This window comes from Marmota flaviventris, chromosome 4 (assembly GCF_047511675.1).
Source record: "Marmota flaviventris isolate mMarFla1 chromosome 4, mMarFla1.hap1, whole genome shotgun sequence".
Classification (NCBI taxonomy): Eukaryota; Metazoa; Chordata; class Mammalia; order Rodentia; family Sciuridae; genus Marmota; species Marmota flaviventris.
In genome coordinates, this window is record NC_092501.1 from 64,576,978 (window position 1) to 64,600,378 (window position 23,401).

The window sequence follows — 23,401 nt, forward strand, 5'->3', positions numbered from 1 at the left end:
GAATTTTGTCATTAAAAATAAACACATTTAAACACAATTTTAATTTTAATTTTAAATTGAAACCAAAATTAAAAGTGGGAAATTTTTGGCCCCTACCACCGGAAGTGTAGGGATCCCATTAGTCCTCAGCAGGTAGGTCAGGGTAGGCTGCAACTCCTGCTCTACTCATAACCCTGCATTTCAGTGCAAGTTCTAGTTTATCCAATAGATGTGGGCCACCTTTATCTAGACAGTAGGAAATGCTACCTCAAGCATTCTTGAACACCAGATCCTGTAGTTTCCACCCTGGATAAGACTCTGTTCTCATTTCTGGTTAATTTTTTTTTTAGATTTTTACCTTGGCAAATGATCTTGGTTGGCGTAACTCACATTTGCCTGTCCAGCTGTGGCCAGAGATGGAGTCACCTATGTCTTTTGCAACTCCTATTACAGAAATATGCATGAGGAGAGGGGTGACCTTTAGCTAACAGCACAGGAAGATCATGAACCAGAATATGAATTCTCTGATTTTTGTTCTGGGTTTGCTTAAATTGAACTTCACAGATAGAAGGTTATTTCATCTATAAGCTAGAGAGATAGAAGTACTCAAATGATAGCTGAAGGTGAATCAAGTATGAAAAACTCAATTGTGCATTTTTCATTAAGAATGAAAGCAACATGGATTTTTATACATGTAAATTGACAAATTTGTACACTAAATTTCAGGCTGAAAGGTAGGAAAATCTCATCATTGACATACACTGGCAGGTTTATATATATGATAGAATTATCAGTGAATTAGGAATCTAAAAACTTGAATCAGAATTCCTCATATAGCTGAATAATCCTTATCAATTAAAATAGCAGTTGATGTTTTCTGAAAATAAAATAGTTTTAAAAGTATCCCTATAAAATTTTTAATTACCCAGAATATAAAGATGATTAGCTTTACCTAGAAAAGTTATATATGAGATAAATATATGTTAGAGTCTGTAAACAAGTCAAAATAACACCTGGCATTTAGTCAGGGGAATGTTAGAGTTCGTAAACAAGTCTGGATGGTGCCTGGCAAAATGCCAGAGGGAGTGGTTTGAGAAGTAACAAAAGCGAGTCATTAAGTGTAGAGATTCCTGATTGGTTGACTGATGTATCTAGTTTATGCTAATTAGATAAGCTCTGTGGAATGTATAAATACTGCTCCTGTCCTGCAATAAACGGCTCCTACTCCTGCTGTATCAACGTACACAAGTTGTTCATCACCCCCCGGTTATTTTGCTGCAGCCGGACTGCAGCAGATGGTGGCCCGTACGGGGAGCCCCGGGACACTCGGGGGTAAGTGACAAAAAAAAAGCTGCCCGTCCATAGATAGGACGGGGGCAATCTGCTCGTCCCTAGGCAGATAGGGCGAGAGGAAAAATGACCATTTCGAGAAAATGGAGAAGATTGATACAGTATGTTTGTGTCCTGTTTTGTCTAAGTGTATTGTATTGTCTTTGTGATGAAAATATGGAAGGGGTGAGAAGTAAATTACTAAGGGAAGAAGGCACCCCAATGGAACCAAGAATATTTAAGGCATGTGTTGATGGAAGCCCAGGAACTCTAGTCAGAAAGAAAAAGAAAGTTCAGAAGAAGAAAGATTATCAGGAAAAAAGTTGCAGCAAAAGGCTATTACTGAATACTTTTCGTTACCTGAGGGTGCGTGAAGCGGAGAGGCGGCTGCCGAGTGTGCAAGCCGGTCATAGCGCAGCAAGGATTTTCCAAGAGGCAGCGGCGACTGGCCCTTCCCCGCCTCCTGGCCGGGGAGCTGGCTCTTCCACTGCTGCGAGCCCAAATCTAGACCTGACCTGGAGGCACAGTCTAGCAGGCTCTTGCTCCCTGTGCCCAGTAGCAGTTTGAGTCCGGGACACTCCCCAGGGCCATCTGGGGCTGCCCAGGATGCTACAGCCGACAAAAGATGCTACTGGCGTCCCTGATGTTTGGTCATTTTCAATGCCAATAACTAAGCTACAATGGTTCTCCCACACCTGAAAGCTGATGAGTAATGAGCACTATTAATGCTTATTTCAAATGCAAAAAAACCTTGAGATAATGTACTAAATTGTTCAGAAGGTTGTTTTCTTAGTAGAATGCTACAGGATTTTCTTTAGCCATCCGGAGTTCCTGCCTTCGTCCCAGTGCCGGTAAAGACCAAGGTGGAAGAATTTCCAGTGTTGCTGAAAACCGGACGAGACTTCGGCTGAGAACCGGACAAAACTTCAGATCTAGCTAGCTGCCTGCAGAACTTACCTGGACTGTGATTTAAGCTAACTGCCTGCAGAACTTACTTGGACTGTGATTTACCTGGACTGTGAGTTGATCTGTTGAGACACTGCTTTACCTGGACTGAGACAACAAACTGTAATCTATAACAAATTGTAACTCGGTATCTTTGCTAACAGTGTCATTGCTGGTATAATTTTTCCAAGGGCTTCTTGCATGGAGCCATCAATTGGCTTGGTATTGTGGCATTTTGTATCCTCCCTTTCTGTTTGTAGCAGGTTATTTATGGTGTTTCTGTAAAAACCACTATGGTCGTTATTTAAATTAAACAAAAGGGGGAAATGTTAGAGTCTGTAAACAAGTCAAAATAACACCTGGCATTTAGTCAGGGGAATGTTAGAGTTTGTAAACAAGTCTGGATGGTGCCTGGCAAAATGCCAGAGGGAGTGGTTTGAGAAGTAACAAAAGCGAGTCATTAAGTGTAGAGATTCCTGATTGGTTGACTGATGTATCTAGTTTATGCTAATTAGATAAGCTCTGTGGAATGTATAAATACTGCTCCTGTCCTGCAATAAACGGCTCCTACTCCTGCTGTATCAACGTACACAAGTTGTTCATCACCCCCCGGTTATTTTGCTGCAGCCGGACTGCAGCAAATATACCTATTCTAACCAAAAGAAGATCATCAAATAGCTCTCTCTCCTCAACCCCCAATTAAATAAATCTTGAGTTGAAATATATATTTTAACCTTATTTTGTATACATCTGGCTAGGTGAAGAGAAAAAGTACTGTCCTGTCTTTTAACCCATTTGATCCTTTCCTGACGGGTCTCTTTACTCTTCATTAGATGCTTTTATTTCTCAGGGTTACTTTTCATCATGGCCCAGTTTTACTCACTCTGCCTCTTAAGCCATGACTTCTCCTGCCTGCTTTATCAAAAGATAGATGTAATTTCAAGACGTAATTTAAAGTTAAGTTGAATCCTTCACAGGGGTCAATATATGAAAAGGAAAATGCCTTTTGAATTTGGATTTACTACCTTGTCCTCTTTACAAACAGACTTCTTACTTCACACATACCTAACAAACAACACCTCTCCCAATATTGTTTCTAAGCATGAATTGCTTGTTATAGTTTATTTATATAGCAGTTCTTTCTCTTCATTGGACTAGGAGCTACTTGAGAAGAGATTTTGGTGCTAGTGATCTTGTCTCCAGTATGAAACACAATAGCCCAAATACAGAACGTTGGACAATGATCAATGCAGTTTAGTGTTTGTCTGCATCAGGGACCCTACAAAAGCACAGAGTTATGAAAGAATGGCATCCAAAGCAGAGTAAAGTCCTTGGGACCCAAGGAATTCAGAGTGATGCCTAAAGGTAAAATGGCTTATCCAGCATGTTAAAGAATTTGAACTTGAACTTGAAGGCTCTCGGTCGGATTTAACTCAGGACTTTCACTTGGAAAGCCAATACTATGCTAGGATGATGCTGGCACTGGTCAAATAAATCTGGGCTCCATTAATGTGTTGGATTTGCATACACAGAATTAGCAGAGAAAGGTCTTTTGGCAAGCAAAAATATTTTGTTTGGATTCTCTCTGCTTCCTTTTCATGTGTTGAGTGAAAAATGCTGGCTGTGGGGAATAGTCCTGGGGTTTATTATGGTTTAATACCTGAATTTATGTGGGTAAAATTACCTGCAGCAACAAGGAGTGGGAAATATCAGAGGGAAGATATTTTAGAAAACACTGTAGATCAATCTGGGAAAAACGAGATTATCTGACAAGTCTAAAGAACAGGAGAAGTGAAAAAGTTCACCATTACCCAAAACACCTGGAAATAAAGATCAGGAACATAGACGATTGAACATGAGAAGATTGATTACAAAATGAGGGAGGTGGAAAACATGCATTGTGCTCAGCTGCAATGGGTCAGGCAGACTGAAAGAATAAAATGAGGCCTGGGGTACGTGAATTAAAGAATGGATGTGAAAACATGGGAGTAAGTCATATTTTACAATGGATGTATGCGCTATGAAGCCTATTTAGCAGACATTAGCAGGTGAGGGTGACATCCTATAATTGTAAAGCTAAGAAAATAACATGGTTTACATTTACTCACAAAGCCATAATACTAAACAGAAAGATTGAATTATAAACTGCTTATCTGATTTTCTCACTTATGAGATCATCTTAAAATATGAGGGGCACTGTCACAATGTCAGTCACACATGTAGACAAATACATAAATCAGCTTGAGGAGGGAATGTGACAGGCTCCAAATGGATTAGCAACAACAATAATAATAGCATATTGCTTTTTCAATTTTCATTGAGCAGCAGGATGGGGGAAAACTGCTTTTGACACCGTACATATCAGTGATGAGGCCTGTGAGCCACATGTAATGACATAATGATATTTTACATCCACACAGGGACTTTCACATCAACAGCACAAATGAATCCTCTGTGGCAGCATCATTATCCCCAATTTGCAGAGCAGAGGGGCTGTGAGAGTGCCTGGGAGAACAGATGGTCTTTATGACTTGAGTCGATAGTGACTGCTTCAGTTTATTTGGAGAACAAATTTCTTTCAACCCTGTAGCTTGTTCTCTTGACTCAGGTTCATTTTCCTGCTCCTAAAATTCTCCTCATTAACATGCTGAATTGAAACTGCTTCTGGATCTTCAGCATCTGCATCTGAGTGTCTGTTATGGAGGAGTATGAATTACATATATTTGTGTGTGTGTGTATGCATATATACAACAGATTTATTGATTTTGTTCTTTTTACAGTACTGGGGATTGAATTCAGTGGTGCTCTACCACTGAGCTACATCTCCAGCCCTTTTAATTTTTCTTTCTTTTTTCAGACAGTCTTGTTAAATATTCTAGACTGGCCTTGAACTTACAATCCTCCTGTCTCAGCCTTCTGAGTAGCTGGAATTATAGCGGTGCACCCCTACACCTGGCTAAAATGGATTTGTTGAGGTAAAACACATGTAGCGTACAGTTCATCCACTTAAAGTGTACAGTTCATTTGTTTATTTTTTCATTATATTTATGGAATTGTGCAATTATCAGAATGTGTGTTTACTTTTGAAATTGACTTTTTTAATGTTCTAAATTATGGAAATTACGTATAAATCTTGAAAAGTGAAAGTTAAAAATAATAGCAATAATAGGAATCATAGTTAAAATCTTTCTAGTGCTTTCAAACCCATCACTTCATTTAAACATCTAACAACTACACTAGGCAGGTATTAATTCAATTTTAAATGAAGAACACTAGTATAAAAAGTAAAATAGCATGTCTGAGATTAAAATATTTGGCAGAGCCAAGATATGATCTAATGTCAGTGCAATGTGGAAATTCCTCATCCTATTTCAAGGACTGTATATGTCTTGTGTGATAGGATGATTCACTCTACAGACTTTACTGGCCTAAGATATCTATTATTGTAATAACTCCCCACTTCATTTATTACTGTGTCTGTCTTGTCCAGTTGATCAGTTAATGTTTATCTTGGAAGATAGCCACCCTGCTTCTTCTTCTATGTGTTATCTAAAGTGTTTAACGTTATTCAGAATTCACTTCTAAAAGCAAGCAACTTTCTCAGAGGACAGGTGAGATGGGGCCTGCGAGCAAATGAGGGCCACATGGAGTAAGCCCTGAAGTCTTTGTAGTGGTTTGTAAGTTATGAGATGGGGAACTTCATACACGTAGTGTATCTGATGAATTCTGTGAAAACAAGGACAGATGCTCAAGGCTTGTGCTGTCATCATGCTAACTTGATAGTACTATAAGCACATCATCATGTAGGGTCACAGTTTGCTGTCACTAAGCCTGAACAGAAAATCAGCATGAACAAATACTCACTAACATTCATTCTTCTGTACCTGTTTGATATAATCAATATTCTTTGTCTACTCTGTCTTACATATTTTATCCACTGAAACTTTCATTCCTATAGCTTTCTTGATCCAACTCTATAAATCTCTCTCTTTGATTGATGGGTGTAAATACAATGTACAGCAGCTCAGCACAGGTTCACTCTGTGCCAAGGAGACTTAGGTCATGATGATGAACTACTCATATCCTATAAGGTCCCAGGTCATGATGATGAATATTAATTTGAATATGAAGTGATTGTAGTATTGTTTTGACTTCTCTTTATTAATAATACTTGATTAATTTTAAATTTAATATAATATTAAGGACTTGTAAGTGATCTTAATGAATGCATTGAGAGAAATCCAAAAAATATAGAGAAACACTGATCTGAATATCCTGATCCTGACAAATTAGAGAGAGTTTCACTGTGCAAGATCTTGAGATGTGTGTGTGATTTTGTATGTGTGTGTACTGAGGATTGAATGAAGGTAAACATATGATATACCACTAAGCTACACCCCTGCCATGAGTAATGTTTGAGTACTTTCTATTTCTTCTCCTCTTCCTTTCGTTTAGATCTCTTTGCTTTTAGGTTTGGTAAATAGTACTAGGTACTTCTCACCAGTTATAATGACATTGTCTTTATTCAATCAAATATGCTAACATGCATGGTGATACTAAGACAGTTAAGAAGAGAAACACATCATTTTAAAGACTCATACCATAAGTTGTCTGAATTTTAGGTATGTTTAAACACGTATGGAAGAGGCCTGATATTCATGTCTGAGAAGATGGAGGGCACTCTCGTGAAGATATTCACCTTCAGCAAAAAGAAGATGCATTAGGAAGACAAACCACTGCCTAGGGAAGCACTAGTTTTAAATTCAGCAGCATACACCAAACAATATATGTCAGACATGCCTTTTCTCTGAAAACAAAACTAAAAAACACTTTTGCCAAAACCATGAAGAAACAAAAGTGTAAAGAAAACAACTTTTAACTTATCAAAATCTCTTAGATATTCAGAGCACACAATAGTGCTGTTTGCTCAAAATTCGTGTGAGGGGCATGTTCTCATTTAGGGAGGGAACTGCTGGTGCTGAAGGAAGGACAGGCAAGGGAAGAAAGCCTGGTATGAAGAGCGAGGGTTCCATCACCAGCAAATCAGTTGTCTGGTAGCTGGGGTCCCAAAGGGTCAGCCTCAGGGGCAGAAGTGCCACATCTGTACACACACTGGAGAAATACAGATTGCCGTCAGAGAGGAGAGGTGCAAATTCTCACACAGGAGGATGAGAGGCGATGGAATCACTACTGGAATCAAGGAGGCCATGCAGTAGTGTCCTAGGGGTGGGGAGCCAATGGGAATGGACCCATTGTTGTTCTCAAATGGTGAAACACCACATGAAGTTTGCTATTGAGACAAAGTAGGAAATATTCATTGAGAGTATACTCATTCTCATCTAGATGATAAAAATCATATTAATGTATGTTACACTACAACATTGAAGGTATTACATTGATAGAAATGTTAGACCAGTCAATTCTGAGGAGGGAATCATCATATCACATCAAGTACATACAACCCTTGATGTAGAGGGATATGAAAATGTCATATTGCACTGATGTGAAATCATATCCTGGCTCTGTCAATTATTTTAATCTCAGACACAACATTTTGTTGTTTGCAGAATGTGCTTCATCTTAAGCTGAATGAATGTCTACTTTGTATAGTTGTTAGATGTTTAAATGAGGTGATATCATTGAAAACACCCAACAGATATAAACAAATAATCTGGTCAAGAGAGAAAACCTGTTGATGCAGGAAAGCAAGGTCAGGGGGCGTAGAATGTGGAACACAGAGGTGGGGTTTGGCTTTAGGTAGGAAGGAGCATTGGTAATTCTTCCATGATAACAAGAAGGAAGGCAGAACAGCATGGACACTGTGTGAGAGGCCCTTGGGGACTTCAGAAATCTGTTGAAATGAGGGTTCCCACAATCCTGTAAGTGGAGTTCAAATCAAGAAAACATGATTTGATTACTGTTGTGGGAATGAAAGTCTTAATCCCATGAGTGGATTAATCCCCTGATAGAGATTAACTGGGTGGTAACTGAAGGCAGGTAGGTTAGAGGTTGTGGGTCCCTGGGGGGGGGTACCTTTGGGGTATATATGTTGTCTGTGGTGAGGGGTGCTCCCTCTGTCTCTCTGCTTCCTGGTGCCATGTTTCCACCTGATCATCCATTCGTTTATTGAAGAAAACTCTATGCCAGGCATTTTCTGGTTACTGGGTATTAAGTGGTGAAAAGTTAAAGACTAGAATAACTTGGTAAAATGATTTTCAAAGAGTTATGTCTAAAAATTCTCATGGGCAAATGTTATTTACAACATTTGTTTAATGAAAACTTTAGTTAAACAGTTTTTATGATGCATGTCATTGCTAAATGATAAACCAAGGATGAGGAGGAATTTTGAAAAGGATGAAAAGGAGCTTTTAAAAAGTAATTCGAAAAATATTTTTTGGATGATTCATGGATAAGGCAAACATTTTTATGACAGAGGACATTATCATTTTAAATTTTATGTCTGTACTTTTTCCACTATTAATATTTGAAATATTACCCTTTGGAAAAGCAACATAATAAAGAAATACATTTTGAAGGCTGTGCAAATACAAATTTAGGTGCTAAATGTGTCAGGATCCTTTAGTTGAACATGTTGTGGGGCGATGCCTGTAGCAGAAGAAAGTACCGCATTTGTGACCCCCCCCACCAACACACAATTAATGTAGGTATCCTGATTTTATTTTCTGTTATGTCACTTTCACTTCAGATATTTGTTTTAGTCAGCTTTTTTGCTGACTTGACAGGAGCAATTTTAAGGAGAAAAAGATTTTTGAGAGCTCACAGTTTCAGAGGTCTCAGTCCACGACTGTGGATTCCATTCCTCTGGGCTCAAGGTGAGGCAGGTCATCATGGTGGTAGAGTATGGTAAAAGGAACAGCCTAGAACCATGGCAACAGGAAGCAGGGAGGGAGGGAGGGAGAGAAAGAGAGAGAGAGAAGGAGGGAGGGAGAGGAAGAGAGAGAGAGAGAGCATGTTTCCCTCACCACAGACAAAATATACATCCCAAAGGCACACCCCAGGGACCCAGCTCCTCCAACCACACCCTGCCTGCCTACAGTTACAACCCAGTTAATCCCTATCAGGGGATTAATGCACTGACTAGGTTAAAGCTCTCATAATCCAATGATTTCAGATCTGAACTTTCTTGCATTGTCTCACACCCAAGTTTTAAATATCTAGACCATAACAATATCAAATTAAAGCCAACCAGCCAAACCAACCCAAATCCCCCAGCTAAAGGAGGCAACAACTTCAAATGTCTAGTTTCTTTTCCCCCTTACATGAACAGTACTTTTCAGAAGCAAAATATAGCAATTATTTTCAGAGTGCTCCATGTTCTTTTTGAAGCAACTTTTCTTTTACAGCCACAAAGCTGACAGATTAAACAGTAGACACTGTTCCTATCTCATGCTGGCCTGGGACCATGTGTGTGCTGTGTGAATGTGACTAAAGGGACCCACTCAGGCTGGGCTGTCTCTAGGTAATGGTTTAGGTACATCTCCCTGGTTCTTACCACTTGTTAGAACTGGTAGAATTAAGAATTAAGCTTAAAAACCTCCTTCTTTCCTTTTAAGTGAAGGCACAATTTTATCTTCATATCCATGATAATATGACAAATTTCCCACGGAGTTAAACTGACTATTGACTAGGGTTTAAAATCACCAACTCTTTGGGAAATTTTCAGTTTCCTTCCTGAAAATTATTTTCTCTTCTATCATGATTATGGCATTTGTTGTTGTCCAATGGTTTCTTGATTTTACATATATTTTGGTTTTAATGACAGTTCAAGAGGTTTGCATCTATCTCACTGTCTCATTGCTCCTGGTGCCTTTAGCATGAAGAAGTTCAATTTCTACAAAGTTGCCTCAGATTACAATTGAATCTTAACCAAGGTAAGAGTTAAGATCTTTACTGATAAATATGAGAAGTGGATCCAGGTAATTCTGACTTCAATTTTGCCATTGAAATTTAGATGATAATTGACAAACATCCACTAATAAATATTATTATGTGATATTAGCGTTATTTTGCTTTCTGTTATTGAAACTGACTTCATGTCACTGTGAAATGAAAAAAAAAAAAACAACCAAAACCCATGATCTGCTCACTATTTTAAGGAATGATACAGTTAGAAAAATACACATGAAGAACTTTTTTAAATAGTTCAATATCTCATTTAGATATTATAGAAACTTTTCAAAGTAGTTACTGGTATTCATACTTTATTGATCAAGGACCTGAGTCTTTGGCTTTATTGATTTTACCAAGTTTCTTTCTGAGTAGCCAGTATAATTGGAAGTTTAACTTGGTTTTTCTAAGTCTATACTCTTTTTCACTTTAATATATTTTTAGGAGGTGGGTACTCGGGTTTGAACTCAAAAGCAGTCAGCCATTGAGCCACATCCCCAGCCCTATTTTATATTTTATTTAGAGATAGGATCTCACTGAGCTGCTTAACACCTTGCTATTGCTGAGGCTGGCTTTGAACTCATGGTACTCCTGTCTCAGCCTCCTGATATTTACATGTATTCTAAAAAAACATTTTCAGTCAAGAAATTTATGTATTATATTTATGATTCAAAAGTAGAGTACCAAGATGTTATCATAAACTTATGTCCCATGTACCAGCCTGGGGCAAAAATAAAATTCTATTTATTTTAATAATCTGATTGATGACTTCATATTTTTAACTTCACTCTGGGGAATGTCCTCTTCTTATCTAGGTCAGTGTGTCTGGGAAAATAAGTCTCCATAGGCCCCATCATTTTGGTCTTTTCTACTTATTGGAGTAGGTGCAGGGGCCCATCACCTCATCAATGTAAAAGACCCCTGGCTAAGCCAATAGCCACAGACTTGTTATTGACAGAAAATGAAGAGACACACTTTCTGCTCACCTGCAACCTCACAGTCCGCTTCTCAGGGCACATCCATGAGATATAACATTGAGGCCACTGACTTTCTATAAATTGTATGCCTCTGTGTTTTGTAAAAAATGAATGGAAATATGTTTTTAACAAAGTAAGACTCAGTTTCAAAACAATTAAAAGAGGCTGAAACTCTGCTAAGTTTGATCTGTAGCAGTGGACATGAAATCCCAATGTCACAGTTCTGCATTTCACCTGACTTGGTGCCTCAGAGATCTGTGTTTGCCAGCAGTCCAGGGTATCCGGAGAAGGTAGATGTGCAGTGTCAGTCAGATGCTGAGCCTGGAACTGGCCCTTGGGTCCTGATGCTTCTCTTACCTTGAGCATAGAAGGAAAAGGCATTATCTCCCTGCATAAAGATCCCATTTGGGGCTATTTTAAGCTTTTATAGAAGTTCTATAACATTGAACTATGAAAGAGAAGGGGTTTGGATGCTATGCAAGAGAATCTTTGGTATTTAAGAAAGGTTCCTGGCAGGGGGTGGGGGTAGCCGTGGTGGTTTTGACGCAGTGTAGCTTGGTGGTAGAGCAATTGGCTATCATGTGTGAAGGCCTAGGTTCAATCCTCAGCACTATATAACAAAAAAGTTCCTATTCTTTGTCAAATAGCAATAAATAGCAAGGCATGGAGGGAAAAGAGCTTCACCTAATTAAAAATAATATCTCTATGGGCATATACAGTGTACTATGTGCCTACAATGCAGTTGCTTTCTAAATTTGGAAAATTTTAAGAAACTTACTACATGTTTAAATATGGAATTTGACTTTTAAGGGAATTACTTATTAGGAACTAAGTGTTTTAAAAACAACATTTGTTAGTTTTGCATTAAGTTTTTCTCTAATACTGGCAACTGGAAATATGCCAATAGTTTAGTTTGATTGTGGTTACTTATTGACCTCTAATATATTTCCAGTATTCCCTATTGAATATGTAATTACTTATTAATTCAATAATATCTGTTTGAAAACATGAAAATGTTTTTTTCTTAAGGAAATTAAATTTTTTCCCTGAATAACAATAGTTAATTTAGAAGAAAAGAAAGTGCCAAATTAGAAAATCAGAAAATTTTCACACCAAAAAAGTAGTATATATTTGACCCAGTTTCTAGGAACATCAAAATTTTGTTTCTATTTAAATATATCACCATACTGAACTTGAGCACCTTTGCCAATACATTACTGAGAAGAGGTTACACAGCAATTATCTGGCAATATATTTTGGAGAGACATTTTATCTTAACTTGTTAGTCCATGGTAATTGGCCATTAATACTTTTGACCATGTACCTTAATTTTTTTTGGTGGAAAAATATAGATGTTGAAATTCTACTGTCTCATTAAGTAGGATCCTTTGAGAATCTATTGTTTGCTGGTAAGTAGCTTTTCTATTTAGAAAGAAATTGATGACTTGGGCTTTAGGATAGAAAGCAGGGTTTTCTCTCTTGAAGCAAGCACTAGTGAGTGGATGGGTGGTTGTGTTCAGACCTGAGGCTGATGTTTCTTCCTGTTGGGACAGCTGAGGGCAGATAACATGTGAGGGTGGGCCATATCAGTTGTGTTCTGTGGGAAGCAGTGGACATTAGGAGAGTTACATCATGGCCTTGCAGAATATTGCTCAGGCTGAAAGGAGAGATGAAAGTGATGCTTGCCAATTAATAGAACATTGCTATTAATAGATCTTTAACAAAAGAAAGGAAAGGTTTTAATAGGAAAGAAACATTATCCCAAAGTGTATTGTTGAAATTTGGCCTGAAATGCCACTCACCCACTGAAGGACATTTGGGTGGTTCAGGCATGAACGTCCATCTTAAAGCTGCTTCTTCACATCTACCCTAGCCTTCTGAGTGGTCTCCAGCTGCCCTCCACCTCCGAGTTTCTTTACGGATTCACTGAGCCATTCCCAGGTCTTTTGCTCTATATGGTCACTGAGAGAAAGTCTGATTCCATGTCACCTTTTCCACATGGCTGTTGTGTCACCCTGTTGTGTCAAGTTGGAAATGGCCACACATGGAACTTCCCCCAAAGCTTACAGTCTCCCATATTAAATCCAGTCAAGTTCCACTAGACCCAACATTTTGGGGTAGTATATTACAAAATATGTATGTTACAAAAATAAGTATGTTACAAAATATGTATGTTACAAAATAAATATCACTGCCTATGCCTAAGCACACATGCCAGGATGAGAGAGAACCCTGCAGTCTGATATCATTCTTCTTTTATTTCTCTTGTCACTAAGATAAAGATGAAACTTACAAGGTGAGCTATGGATTTTTCACCTCTGAATTTTATATTTTCCTTCTTAGATTCTGGAGGTATAATAAATTTTCAAAAAATAATCCTGAAGTCTATCTCTCTAAGGAGTGACATAATTGGATTAAAATCCATCAAGTTGACTGCTTTGCTGAGTATCCAAAAAATTTATTTATATCAGTAACTAAACATTAATTTTTAATTTAAATTTTGATTAATTAAAATATTTTAATTAATTTAAACTCAATATTTTTAATTAATTAAATTTCAATTAATATTTTTGCATTATTGTTTGAATAATTATATCACATTCTAATTCCTTTCTTAAACAACTAAATGCCTCTTGATGACTATGAAAAAGACTGAGCATGTGAAGATATAAAACAGTAAATCATATGGAAATATTTAAAAATATTTTTATAATTTAAACATTTATAGGGTTTGTATTGTTTATATGGACTTTGAGTAGCAATATATAGAAGAGAATTTGAAATTCTATTAAAGACAGAAAAGTTGAATAACTTTTCTTTATCTACAATTAAGTATTATTGTATCACTCTATTTTCTATTGCTATAAGAAAACACCCAAATGCTGGATAATTTATAAAGAAAAGAGATTTATTTAACTCACAGTTTTGAAGGCTGAAAGTCCCAGATCAAAAGGCCCCATTTGTTTTGATGGAGCTCTTTTGGCTACACCATAACATGACCAATTTCATCATGGCAGGAACATGACGGGGGAGAGGGAAAGAATATCATGTGGCAAATCAAGAAGCAAAAGGGATTCATGAACCAAACTTGCTCTTTTTATAACAACTTGCTCTTGTGGAAACTGACTGTGTCCCCATGAGAAGTGCATTAATCCTTTCTGAGGATAGCATTCCTATGACCTAACCACCCTCCACTGGGTTCCATTTCTCCAAAGTACCATGGTTTCTGAACGTTGCCACACTAGAGACCAAACTTTCAGTACATGAACCTTTAGAGAACATATTTAACTATATTCAACCATAGCAATTATAAAACTTTACACTATCTGAAGAGTAAGTAGAAACACTTTCTGCAAAAACTAAAACCAAAAGGAATTTCTTGTTTCAGTTACAAGGAAGTGGGGAATTAACATATGCTCAGGGATGGTATTTATTTAGTTGCTAATGTTTGCAAATATGCATATGTTGATAATTTTGATAAATTTGTAATAAATGGTTACATAACTTTTGAATTAAATGAAACCCTTGAAGGCTTTGAAGGTTTTCCTGTAACTAATAAGGAAATGATATATCTAACAGAGTTACCTATACTAACAGTTGGTGAGCTGAAATAATAGTCTAGCCAGAGAGAGAAACTTATCAGTAAGCCCTTCCCTTACTCCTAACAGAAACTTGCCAGTCCACAGAGTGGAGGATACCTGTGCAGAAGTGAGAGCTAACTGGAGCTATGCTGGATTTATCACAGCTCCTCTAGGAACAGATACTGACGAATTGCTGTGCCCATGAATATTTCTATTTCCCGAGAGACGTAGTTGTGTTTGCTTTTCCTCTTATATCTCCAAGATCCTTACAACATATTTCCATTTGTAGAAATGCATATTTTTGTATGTCTTCCTTACAAACTAAGATATCACAGTTTTATAAAATAAACACCAGTGCAGTAGCGTTTCTTTGGGAGAAAACTTTTATGTTTGATTCATTTTGGGATCATGTATTATTCTTGATTAGCCTAATTGACTTATATTGCTGGTTGTTCCTGAATGCTGTTTTCTAACTTGATCAAATTTACATAATCAGTGTATGGCATATAAATTTTGTTAGCCCATGTTTTTGTGTTCATTTTTCTATGATTTTGTTTCCAGGTCAGATTAGAAGTATTGTTACTGTCAACTGTTAATGTTAACATAAGGATCAGATCAGTTAAATTTATATCAAGGCACTTCATTTTTTGCAAATGCTGTATATTCAAAGACAAAATTAAATCATGATAGATCAATTTTTATAAATAATAGCCCCCAAATTTATTGTTCCCTATAGACTTCATAATCAACATCTTTTTAATTCTTATGAGAAACATACCTTTTTGTGATAAACTATACAATTTTTACTTTTTCTTGATTATTGGCTCTAAGTCTTTCTCAAAGACTAATCTGACTTGGTTTGAAAAATTATGAATTAGAAGTAATCATTCTCAATTAGCATATGGATAGTATTGTGCAGAAATATATTGCACTTAATATAAATACTCTATTTTATGTGGTTAACATAATCCTGTGATTCTACATTTAAAGGTGGACTAAACCATGCTTTTAAAGGATTGTCTTTTTTTCAGAAAAATGAATTGTATTTAAATGTAAATTCAGTTTTATGAGGCTTAGAAAATATAATTTTTGACACATGGAAATTTGAAAAAGATAATGAAATGAACTGCTAAAGGAGCAGAAATAATCCTTCAAGTCTTAATTAAAGAAAAGGTGTGTTAGTTCTGAGTATGTCATAGTTATGACAAATTTAGAAATACGTTAAGTGTAATAAAGAAAAATAAAAGGAAAAGTATGCCATTGTCAAATTCATGTGCAAGGAAAAAATTAGCTGATTCAAAGGTAGTGAAGGAAACCTTGCTGTTGGCAGTTTAAAAAGATCGCTTTAGCAACTCTATTCATTGTTTTACATGTTCCTTTCAGAAACCTGGAACTTCTATAAAGTAGATAAGACTTGCTTTAATTAATTAGATTAAGATGACTTTTTGTTAAGTATATGAACTAAATATGTCTTGAACGACAGTCTGGGTTTTCTAAGGAATGGGGACTGCCTGTTTATACTTGAAATTCTAGGAACAGTCCCCAAAGACAGTCCATAGTGCCAATAATTGGAGCTAGCCAATGTATAGGATGCAGAAAAAATATTTTGGGGTTTCTTTAAAGTTGGGGCTTTTGAATATATTTTGCTGAAAACTTAGGTTCCTTGGCTAAGAACAAGCCTTGGGAGTCAATTTGGAACTGTATATGTAGTGAAAGAATGCTGAAAGAATTTCTCTAACTTCTGAGGTATGTGTGGCTCTCTCAAAGGAAAATAATTCTCTTAATCATGAAGACATCTCTATGTCAGAAAAGCCGGAGGCACTGGATCATCTGGCCATTAGATATGTGTATTTATATCCCAAATGCTGAGTGTGAGATCTTGGTATCCTTTCCATCCAGTCTCCAAAGAGCAAAGGTTTCCTCCTCATTTTGAGAAGGAAGAAGAAACAATTGCCTTTTCCTCCTGTATATAAGCAGGTAAGAATCAACATTTGCCCTTCCTCACTTGGAATGAAGATTTTGCAGATTTTGTGTGTGGTATATTTGATCTGGTTATTATTTATCACCCTTGTAGCAAGAATTGGGATATAAGGAACCAAGTAGCCATTATTACTTTTTAAGTGAATAATGATAAACCTGTATTTGATCCAGAACACCTTAGATGCACATTCAGGATAAAATATTAATAAATTTGAATATTAAAGCAAAATAAAGACAAATAATAAATAAAATACATGATGATTAATTTCCAGATCAGGGATAGATTCAGCAAGTTTGATAATGTTGAAGTTTTGAAAAGCCCTGTTTTTGAACTTATGAATGATGCCACCTTCGTAGAACATGTTTTTGACAATATTTATAGATGATACAAACTGCTAATATTGGCTAACTTACCTGTAACCTAAATTGAACTGAACATAACTTACAGCAATCATCAAAGGTACTAAAGTGCTATCTTACTAAAGTGACTTCTTTAATAAATGTTGTAGGTGTAGTTCATTGTTTTAGGTTGAAACTCCACCTTTATAGAGATTAATTTTAGTATTATTAATGCTGGTGATAGATTTCTACTTTGTAGAGATTTTGCATTACAGCAATTGCATGTAGTTTCTTAAAATGGTATAAAAATTGTGTTTTGCCTGCTTTTACTTATTGTTTAGTATTTGTTTTGTAAGTAGCAGATCCAGTATAGATCCTACCAGAAAAACAATAATCAATAAAGCAGTACCTGTGACATTAGCCTTTACTCCTTGGCTCCTTGCTGGCTAATACTTATTGGCAGCTGAAACAAAGTGTAATTTGAAGATCTGACTCCTGTGGACTAGAGATTGAACAAGTATGTTTCGCTATTTTCAAAAAGGTTGAGGAATGGATTTAAAATGAAATTTTAAAAAGTTCAAACAGATGTTGGCTTAAATGCTACAAAAGAGTTGGAGAATGTTTTTCCATAGAAATAACTGCCATTTAATGACACTGAAGAGGATTTTAAAGATCACACAGCTGCTAGAATCCAGTTTTCACTTTTCAGTCCTGTGGTAAAAAATCCTATTAGCAAAATATTTGAAATTTATCTAAAATGTATAACTTCAAAGCACTCATATTGACCACAACATGAAGTTACTTAAGAATTGTGTCAAATGTACTTCATAAGAAGTGTCTGCACAAAATGAGAAACATTAAAATCCATGCATATGTATTCACCGGCATTGCTGTCCTACATCTTGTAACATTTTATAAAGCATGGATATTAATTCACACTTTGCATTTATGAGAAATAAAGTCACAGCCAACAGCTGGTGCTTCATAATTTCCATTTTCAAGATAGTGATACTGCACAGGATTTAATCACCGTTCCTGTAACTGATGCTTTTCCCCTCTGAGCTTAATTTTTTCTGGTATGAAAAGATCTATAGATTCTGCATTTACTAGGGCTTCTGGGAAACATAATGGATTAACAGATAGATTTAATGAATAGAGTTTTGGTGGAGGGTTTACAAGAGCACCCCTGAATCGATTGTACTTCCTGATGTTGGAACGTGGCACTGGGGGAAATGCCCTGACTACATCCACACCATTTCTCTGAGCTTAGGCCCTTGAGTGTGCTTGCCAATGTGGTGGGACTTTAAGAAAGTGAGGTTGAGACTTTACGTTTTAAAAGGAGGTTTGAACAGATACATTTATCCCTATCCTTTGAAGAAATCACAAGAAAAGTGAGAGAAGATAATTTTTTAAGATGCTTATCGTGACAATGACAAGGACAATAAAAGAAGAGAATAGAAATAAAAGTCTGGGAAATCAGAAATAAGATGCTGAGCATGTCCAAGAAGATTGAATCCTATCCTGGAAGTACATAAAATCAAATTGTTTTTCTCACAGCCTCACCCAAAGGCCCAGAAATTGGTAGAGTTCAGGACTCTGTAAAGGATAGATAAGGAAAAGGCTAACAATAGGAGGATTTTCAAGGTGGGTTCGCAAAATACTTGGATCCATATTGCTTTCCTACTCTAGAACCTGAATATCTGTCCCCTCTTATTATGCCACATTTCTGGAGATTTGTTATTTGAAGAACATAAACAGAATTCTCTAGAATGGGTGACAGAGGACAGAATGGAATGTATAAGTTATATACCGGAAATGGGGATAAAATGAACATTTTACATAGTAAATAGGGGAACCCTATGTCATTTAATGTCTAGAACATTGTAAGCAAAGGTTATATCATCAAGGTAAGAGAATAAAGTAATTTTTTTTTGCATAGGAATATATCTCAGCAGTCTAAGAAAACACTTAACAATATAGAAATAAGAAATTCTACAATGAATCATATAGTTCAGCAAAATTCAGAATCAATGTCACCTACCCATGGACATGGAGACTTTAATCTACTTTTAATAGACCCACACATAGAAAGCAAATAACCAAAGATTACCGGCTACTTGAAGAAACCCCAAAGAATGGAAGATAAAGAAACAATAACAAAATATCAGTTTGGAATAAACAGAAATGCAGGCAAGAGGAGGCGCGTGCGTGAGAAAAAGGGAAACTCTATGTCAGGGAAATCTAGTATAGGTTCATTTTCTGATTGCCAAATATGTGGATGGTGAAGGGCAAGGGGAAGCTATTCATCCTATAAATACATGTCTAATGAACTGCTTGGCCATTGGTCACTGGAGTTCGATTGGTTGATTGAATAACCTCTGGGTGTTAAAAGAGTTTCTTCCTACACTCACATTCTAGAGAGTCTAGTCTAGTCCAGATATTCCCTCTTCTTCAGCATTTTAGTCATGGGATAACTAAGGGAATGCAGAAATGGCAGGATGGTGAAACCCAAGAGAGCATGATACTTAGAGGTATTATCCTAATTTTGTAGGGAAGTTTTACAATTTTGAGATCTTCTCTTATCTCTGGCTTCCAGACTGCTCTTTCAGTCCAAATCAGTCAGTCTTTGTATGCCCATCCCTTAGTAATCATTGGAGAGTACTGTATGTGCTGGCACATGTTTTTGTATGTGTATGTGCACATGCACATAGACACAATTTTATGCACATGTTTTCTAGAAGAACTTCCCTCATTGGTGATTAAGAACACATTCTTTTTCAGTTAACTTTATTTTGCTCTAGATCTATTTTTTAGATAATGAAAGGGGCTGTTTCTTGGGAGCAGCCAGTGGCCACATATCTTAAAGATTGGCTGATTTGCCCTAAATGGAGTTTTCTCTTCTTTAAATGTAAGATATTTTCATCTGTGCCAATGGACTTTCATCTGTATCAATGGACTTCTAGAAAGATGTGGCTTCCTAGCTAGATATTCATTTCTCCTTTCTGTTATAAATGAGGAGACATGGCAGGGGAGCACACACACTAAACATGTGGGAGCAGGATCTATGAGGGAACACTGATGTAGATGGGAGTGGTAACTGGTGCATGAATCCTCCATTGCTACTTTCATTTAGGTTAGTACTGAGGCTGGGTTGGAAAGCAGATTCTGCAGAGGCATGCTGAAGTTTTGTCAGTTCCATTTTAAGATGCACTATAGAGAATCATCATCCCTTCCTTTAGAGTTATTACTGAAGAGAAAACAATAGAAATATGTGAAAGAACCTAGACTTCACCACTGTCTTGACTGAAGTTTGGCTGCTCCCTGAGCCAAGGAATTGATGAAATATTATTGTATTTGGGAGGACTGCTTGGTGATGCACTTGCTTAGGAATATATTCATTAAACTTTACTTTGTTTTCTGCAGTAAGGTATTTCCAGGTCCAAGCTTTCTGTTATATAAACACTATAATGACTTTTCTCATGCTGATACAAGTACCAATGAGTATAGTACTTCAAACTATATCAGGGATATTAGGGTGGTTTGGTGTTGTGGTAGTAGGGAAACCCTGGTCTCTATTGAGGTGACCATCTAGGTATATGTCAGAAGCTGTAAATACATCCAGAAGAAGAAAAAAGTTCCCTATCTAGTTATAAAGAAATATTGAATTTATCAGAGGCTGGAAGTGAGTATACAGTATATTGTATTTAGATTTGTTCAGGAAAACTGCCACGGTGTGCATCCCAGATTCTTCCTTGCAACTTTAATGAGTAGATGGGTGGAATTTTTGGTTTTTGTTTTATTTTGTTTTGTTTTTCATCTGTATTTGACTTAGTAACTATGAAGAGGGAGTACTCTCCCTCTTTCAGACAAAACTTTAGACAAAACTTTACTTTCAGACAAAACATTAGAGATCTTCCTAAGACTTTTTCAACCTGTAGATGCCAACCTTATTAATGTATTCAGTACCAGATAGTGTATGCCTTTTGGACTGCCCATAGAAATGGTAGTACAAAATCTTGAAGAGAAAAAATCTGCATCTTTAGGGTGGTAATAAGGTAATAATGATAATACTTCAGTCTTTCTTTTCACAAATTCAGTTTTTACTCTCACAGCTTTTAGGGGCTTGATAATGGAATTAGCATATTTTGCTTAGAAAACACGGTGTGTGATCAGGGTAGTGGACTGAAAGGACAGGACAGGTCAATATGCCTAACACTGATTCCCCTTAAAACTGCCTTTGTGGAAAAGGAATTAATTGGAAACTCCATGGAAACTGGTTTAAGTCCAATAATCTATCCTGGCCAACCACAAGACTTGGGGCCCTAGACTTAGATAATGCTAGTGAAGGTACATCAAATTAATTACGTCTACTTAATATACTACTCCAAGGCTTACTGGCTCAAAACAACCACAATTTCCTATTTTTCAGTCTATATATGTGGCAGCTTGGTATTTCTGTTTATTTGAATGAGATTAGTTGGTTTTGTTTATGTTCTCTCACATATTTTGGGGACTGTTAGTCATTGGCTTGTTTAGAATTACTTCAAGGTTTTTCCAAGTGCCTGTTATATACCTCTTTGAGCTTGCTTGTTCTTATCATGATGCCAGGGGTCAAGAAAAACAAGCATGATCATATGAAATAGCAAATAGAAATGCACATACACTCTTCAGTTCTCTTATTGTTTTACATTGGCTAATGCCTCACGGGCCAAAGCAAGTCACAGGCAGATCTCAGATTTAGAAAGGAACAAGACAAGAACTTGGCAAAGGAGTTGGATATAGGGCCCTTGCATAACTAACAACATTGATGTAGTCACTCTATCATAGTTCACTCTGTTTGAAATTGTTTAAGTGCCTCCAAAATGTAAAAGAAATTCATCTAATTCAAAGGCCCCATAAAAATATAACCCCATAGCAGCCTCAGACTGAGTCTAGTATCTTACATTATACTTTAATTCAGGAAATGTTCCTCTTAATCCAGAGATCTATGAACATGTCTATCAATACCACCTATACCCAATGTAGATTAGATGGGGCAGTATATTCACAAGAGACATCTGCATTCAAAAAAGGGAAGAAGGAGAACCACGTGGTAGTCATTTGTGCACGGCAATTCTGAAATCTCCATGGGTAAATGCTACTCTGGGGTTAGAAACTATTCCAGGATTAGACCTAGTTATGCTTTTGGGAGTAGCTCATCAGTCCACCATTCTCCAAATTTCTTTGTTGAACCCTCTAGGATGTACTTAGTTTTCCAAGGTCTTTGATAACTTTAAGTAGAGCATGACTGCTCTCTGAGTGGTTTTGTCTAATCCAATCACAGCTTTGAGCTGAGTCCAGTATCATATGTTATACTTCAAATCAGGAAGTGTTCCTATAGAAAGTTGGTGCACATTTAGAAAAGGAGCAGATGAGCCACTGAAAGTTTAACCTATATCTCCAAGATCACACAGCTCACTGTGATGGTTTTACACAAATTTTAAAATATAAAGTAAAATATGCCATTGTTATGCATTATACAAAATTGTGATGCTAGGAAGTAATCTCATTTTGTTGGTTTTTAAAATTTTAGCATATTTTACATTAAAATTTTTCATTGACAAAAGAGCAAAACAACATTGCCTGGAGTTGTTGTGCTGCCATGGTAACTGGCTCTTGCCAATGAACTACATTATTCAACACTGTTTTTTTTTTCCCACATATTGCTGTGCCCCTACCCCAAGGCATTGGCCTTTCCATTTTGAAAGGGGGAAATTGAGAATAATATGAAACAGTAATAATGTGTCACTTCTTACTGACATTAGTTGTTAGCATGTATCTCTTATTACACTATAGTTTCCTGAACTATGTTTTATTATCAAGAAACTTTTAACCCACCTATTTTAAAATATTCTTAAGTAAATGGCAATAGTTTATAGGCCTTGACTTTTTTCATAGGGAATAATTTTTTCCATAATATAAAGGCCTATGTGGTACACAGTGGATATTTGTAATTTCAAGAAAACTTAGTTTAAAATTATTCCCTAATTAAAATCATTCTCATATTTCTCACTAAAATGCAATAAATTCATGGCAGTTTTTTATGTTTTAATGTACTTACTTCAAGAGCCACAGAATTTTAATTTTTTTTCTCATTTTAACCATATTCTGCTAAATGATTTTCTCTAACTCCATTCTAATATTTTTATATCTTTTTTACTCTATATGAAGATTATGGAAACCAATGACATCTTTCTGGGATGATTAAGTAACATAGGCAGTATTTAAGTTTCATTGAGAAGAGTTGTCATCAACATATTCTGTAATTGTTATTTTAATAATATCTGTTGATTTACACCAATACAACCTAACTGCTTCTCACAT